The 6,000-nt window shown below is 45.0% G+C and overlaps 1 long non-coding RNA gene across 1 annotated transcript in view; it reads left to right on the top strand.

Annotated features, from left to right (window-relative positions):
* Positions 1-706: 706 nt before the first annotated feature.
* The window catches only part of LOC144766892 (uncharacterized), a 199,107-nt gene continuing 193,813 nt past the window's right edge, over positions 707-6,000 (top strand). Inside the window, exons 1-2 of the long non-coding RNA XR_013597969.1 lie at positions 707-747; positions 1,086-1,193. This is a non-coding gene — a long non-coding RNA (uncharacterized LOC144766892). The remainder of the gene's footprint in view (positions 748-1,085; positions 1,194-6,000) is intronic.

Below are 6,000 nucleotides of genomic sequence, written 5' to 3'. Positions count from 1 at the left end.
ATTGAATTACTCAGTAGAAAGAGCTTTTTGGCATTCATGTGAGTGTACACATATACCTAATACGTGGCATGCCGTGGGACAACTTGTCCATGAGGATACCTGGCTAAAATACATATCTATAAGAGCCCCTCTAGAAACTCCTTGGAGGTAGGGATACTGTAGTTGTCCATCCCTTATGATATGAACTGGGAACCCTCTGTTCTTAGGCATGTATTGGGCTAGACGCACAAAGGTGTAGACAATATGGTCCAGTGTACGCACTACTGAAATTCGATACTGTATCCTTGTTTTATATTTTTTTTAAAATGGTTTGCCATAAGCATTAATTTCAATGATATCTAATGTTGCAAATCGTGTGAACATCCGATTTACAATAGTATTTGGATGGCATATGTAACATCGAAAATTGAAGTGGGCATGCATAAAATAAGAAATAAATGTGCGTGCTGGCTAAATAACAAACACATCTGTCACCTTAATATCGAGGCAACTGTGATTTAATTGTCCGTATAAAGGCACAGAAAGTTTAAAAGTGTTTGACTCCCGAGAAAATGAGATCACGAGTCGTAATCTCGCGTGAATTAGACTCGTCAGGGTATTCTGCACTAAGGGGAATGGGAGTCGGCCCAATCCAAGATGGCGGCCGCGTCCTAACGCGAGAACACGCCGGGCAATACATATATTCTAATCATTCCATCGGTAAAAACGCAGGGGTTGAGACACGGCCGGTGATCTTCCACTATTCTGGTAAGGGGTAGGGTCTTCCGATTCTGCTAAGGTGTGGAAGCTGTACTTGGCTTCTCCAAGCTCGCTATGTGTGAAAGACATATCGAGTAGGATGTAAACGGACCATTCCTAGCAAATGGGAGACACTGAATTGACATTGCAATTGATACCGGTGTAAAGGGACGGGGACATAAGGGAACTTTTAGAGTAGAGAACCGGAAGGGAAACAGCAAGATTGCGCCCTGAGTTGACATAATTCGCATTGAAGTTTCTGGAGGGTGGAGTATTAGCAGTGCTGTGAATGTGTGGATAAACTTATCCTTGCGAATATAAATGATTGAACCATTTGTCACTTGCAGTAAACTGAAGGGGAAGAGTGAATAATCGACCGTAGGCGATTTTTTCATTTATTGTGATCAACAACCTCGTCCCCCCCGGCTGGTAGGAGCACCTATGGCCAGATGAGGGTAATTATCAGGAGGTTATATGTATGGCATACTTGGTGGACATGCGCTATGTAAACAGGTTAACTACAGATGTGTGTTTTCATGTGTTTTTACAGTTGTGAAGACGTTTGGGTCCATATGCAGTGGCTTTAATATACATGACGCCCTGAAGAAATTGCCTAAAATTCAATGGGCAATGAAACATGTCGGCACGTAAAGTAGGGTTGGTTAAATAGGTGATAACCACGACTACTTTTTCTTTTTTATCCTCCATACCCAACACAAGAGACAGAATAAAATTGTATATCTGTGTTGGAGTGTGAGTGTTTTAATGTGTTGATTGACACTGTGCTGGTCACTTTCTTTCTTTATCTACTTTCACTGCATTGTTTTTCACAAACTTTATGTGTTTCTGGACACTATTTTTTCCTTTTCGAGCTTGATGGTACCAATGATGAGAACAGGGCTATCCTGGCGAGTACCAGTCAGGTTCCCGTTGGTGGTGCGCCCGTGAGGTGCCATCTCGCTCTTGCACACTTTTTTTCAGTTTAGCACAATATATTTTGGACACGAAATTAGGTGTGGTATGAATGGTCTCACAACTGTATCTTAGTTTTTGAGAATCAGGCAATGGTTTAAATATAGCACTACCCTAGGGTATATCGACTACCCCATTAACGCTTAAAAGGGGAGTATGGTTTGCAAAAAGAATGCAACAAACGAAATATCCTAAATAAGGGTGAAGTTATTAAGTGCTTATACAGTCTAGGTCTTGTTTTGTACTAGTTGCATATTGAGTGGAGGGCGACCTATGACTAGCCTTACCCTCTAAGCTCCTACTTTTTTGAATCCAACTTTTATTCAACCTGTTCACAGTTGAATGGGAATCTTACTTAAATGAACCCTTCCATGAATAGTAAGTAGGAGATTATACCGTTTGCTCAAAAAGAGTTCAATTTCCATTGAAATCCTATTCAAGTTCTTAGATGAAATTTCACTAATGTCCTGTGTTATTTAAAAGGCCATGTATTTTATTTATTTCATGTTAATGTGGAAGAATGCTTCTGGTGAGATGTTCCATTCCATAATTTCTGTTTTCTCTGTGTTCAATTGATTGCCCAGATAAAGTTAAAGAATTCCTGCACCAACTTCCCCACTTGACTCTTTGCTGTGTTGGGATCTGATGTGTATGTAAAAATAATATCTTTATAAAGAGCTATTTTGCTTTCATACATCATATGTATATATTTTTATATATATCTTTTTTATTAGCATTTAAACAACCAGGTGGTAGAGCGGCCACATTTCCGCATCACAACATTAAGGGGCATACAGGTACGGATACCTTGGACACGGTCTCAAACCCCCATCTTGTACCCAAAAAGGGCCAGCTGCTACACCATCTATACTTGCATAAACATACAGTGACATTTTCTACTTCGTGATAACATATCCTGATATGTCACCCTCTTCTCAGCATCTCTCCTCTAATGTGTCTCTGAGATCTGGTTCTCCGGCATTCCTCCATGGGGCCCATACTCTGGGCTTGGTACATTAATTTTTCAGCCCTCTTGCACAGATCCTTCCCGAACTCCCACACCTGCAGTATCAGTGGCTTTTCCTGGAAGAGAGAGTATTGATCCAGGGTCTGGTTTGCCCAGACACCCAGGACGTTCAACTGCGGAGTGAGCTCTAAAGTACATTCCAATGCTCCTGACAGCCGGTGAATTATTCCCCTCCAATATGTCTGTATCCAGGGCCCCCCCCAGGTTGTGTGCAGCAGTGTGCCTCATTGCCCGTATCCCCTAAGGCATCGGTCAATGTCTTCGCTTCCAATACGAAACAGCCTTGTCCTAGTGAAGTAGTCTCCATGGGGTATCTTTAGTTGCATTAATTGAAACCATGCCCGTATGCCCACTTCTCAGGGGTAACAGCAAGCAGCCCCCCAATCGTCATCTTACAGCAGCCAAGGTCTCTTTCCTATTTTTGCTGGAGGCTGTCTTGGGAAGGAAGGCTGTTGTGAAGGAGGGTGGAATAGAGATGGGACACTGCAAAATTGATTAGAGGGGCTTCGAGAACCCTATACTTCAGGGATGATTTCTCTGGGGCCTCTCGTAGGGCCTCCACATGTTCTCTCAGTAGGAATCTCAAATGCTGGTATCTAAGGTACTGGCCCCCGACATATCATACTCCCTTTGTAGTCCGTCAAATGGGAACATCTCTTATCTGCGCCAGATGTTGCCGACTTCAGAGATTCTAGAGTCCCTGAGAAAAATTTCTAGTCAGCTCGCTCTTCCATCCTAGGGCTTTAGTAGCTGTGTGCCTGTTAGACCGGGGTTACCAGTCCACATAGGGTAGCGTGGCACAAGTGGGTAAGACTGAACTCAGAGGCAATTTGTGTACGCTTGCATCACATCTCATACAGTAACTCAGCGCCCATCCACCCAAAAGAATGACTCTACACTAGTTTGGAAAAATACGGTCTGTTTTTATAAAAAAATTATCTTTAGTATCTCTTTGTTTCCTTAACAGGCTTTACATTCATTACCTTACATTTCATTGTATTCAGTTATTGGCATGTAGACCATTTCATAAAAACTGTATATTACTTTTCTTCCCCCCCAAAGCGGGAGGAGCTCAGAGATCACTCCTGCCCCTTCAGCCAGTAGTGTATATTCCACATTCCTAATGAAGGTAATCAACAATATTAAATTTCTTTACAGTAAGACCTGGCTGTACGTTACCCTTGGGGTCTCAAAGTTCTTACAAGCAGGAAGTTACAGGTTTCAGCAACAGTTTCAGTAATAGCACACTAGAATCATGGTTCAGGCAGCTGGTCATCTGAGTAAAGACAGGCAGAATATTTTATCATTCTCATGAAACTGTATGAATTGCTTTAAAACCACAGTATATCGTCAAGTTTTCACAGTGACATTCTTTGTCTCTAATTGATCTGCAACTCAGAAGTAACCTCCCGACCAATGCTTTCTTACACCCTGAATGACCCCGTTTCCTCAACTTCATGAGCCGTAACTTTGGCCTCTTTCACCAAACTCTCTCCCACTTCCACTAACCGGAGAGAATGCGGTAATCCTAGAGTCCCGCACTCGTGAAGTACTGTTCAGGGTGCAGATAAACCGGTTGGTGTTATCTCCAGGTCTGATGGTTATTTATTGGCCCCCTCCCGGTGATCGACAGTTACTTTACTTCAGGCCGGAATCCCGGTAAGCCAAACTCTCCTCTAACACTACACTTCCGCCGGCTGCAGTGAGGCCCCCCCTTTTCCTCCGGGGCCCCGCACCTCACTTCTCAATCTTACCGGGTATGTGATAGATTCATCCCGGTCTGACCACTCAGTCCCGGAAGCTTCTCCGATCACGCTCTCGCTGTTCAGGGGTGATTCCGGCCCTCAATGCAGCAAGCTTCTGTCAGCTGGCTAAGCCGTAGCGATGCCTCGCCTCCCTCGGCGTTTCTCACTGTTCGGCGTCCCACCCTCACATCACTCGTCAGAGGGGGAGGGTACGATGCGGCCGGCCTTCTTCAACTCCTGCCCCCTTCTTCCGGGTTCGCACCCGTCCGCAGACACTTGCCTCCGCGATGCCGTTCCTCACAATTGCTGCCCGGCTGACATAAACTAGGCCCTATTCCCCCGTATCGTCTCACAGGGGCCCACAATTACGAGGCAGCGGTACAATGGCAGGATCATCAACCGCCAGCCGCGACAAGGTATGGTTCTTTCCTTGAACGAGTGGGCACAGGGAATCTCTGTAGGGGATGGCAGTGATGTAACAGTCCCCACACTTTCTGGAGAAGCAGTTCAGGAAGAGTCATGAAACGGGAGAGGGAAAGAGATCGCAAGTCAATCTTCTTTCTAGTTGGATTTCGTCCCGGATGATTTCCCAGATCAGCTATAAATACTCCTCATAGGAATTCTAATAGGATTATGGAGCAGAGGGTCATTAAGCAATGTCAGGGCTTAGTCGGTAGGTAGGGGGTCACGTCAGCAATATAGAGCAGCCGACCCACAGGACGATCTAACTTCAATCAATGCGCCTGCCTCCCCACACTTTCGCTTCACTCCTCACTAGGCTCCCCTCAAGCTCCCTGGTCATTCTAAAATGGCCGCCCTGGTTCTGGTCATTTATAGGCTGGACCCTGGCTACCAGAACCAGCCGGAAGGTTCTAGAGCCATCCCTTTTAACCCTATGGCTCTAGATCCTGAGGTAAAAATGTGGCAGTTACAAGCCACCATTTTGTGACTCTGTTTTCAGCATTTTGAAAGGATGACTAGGCCTCAAAAAGTTAGAGGGGCAAGGTAGCACTTAACCCCTAGGACAACGCCCAAAATTCCAGTGGCCAAAAAGAAAAAGAGTTAGGAGGCAAATAGGGAACAAAATAAATAAACCATGAGGAAGGACCACCCAAAGGGCCGACAGGTCTAACAGTGCCATATTGCAACTGCAGCAGCTATGGGGGTGGTATGGGGGTGGTAGGGGTGTCATCCCTTGTCCCCTATACAGTCTTTGGATATATCTCTCCAACTCCATGGCCATAACCAAGGTGTCCTGCTGGGACATGACGGCACAATTGTTAACCACTTGTAGCTGTGTCAACCAGTAAGAGAAGCATAGGTTGGGGAGGGTGATTCCACCCTCCAGCGATTGTCTAGTGACAGATGTCCATGCAATTCGCAGCATCCTATCCCATATTAGGCCTCTTGAGACATATGTCACTGCCCTAAAGAATCCATATGGGATTTCAAACAAGGTATTCTGCAGGACATATAAGAATTTCGGAAGGTAAATCATCTTGTATAAGGCATCCTTAC

This window comes from Lissotriton helveticus, chromosome 7 (assembly GCF_964261635.1).
Source record: "Lissotriton helveticus chromosome 7, aLisHel1.1, whole genome shotgun sequence".
In the NCBI taxonomy this organism is placed as follows: domain Eukaryota; kingdom Metazoa; phylum Chordata; class Amphibia; order Caudata; family Salamandridae; genus Lissotriton; species Lissotriton helveticus.
Note: the sequence above shows the minus strand (reverse complement) of the source record. Positions and strands in the feature narration are given on the sequence as shown.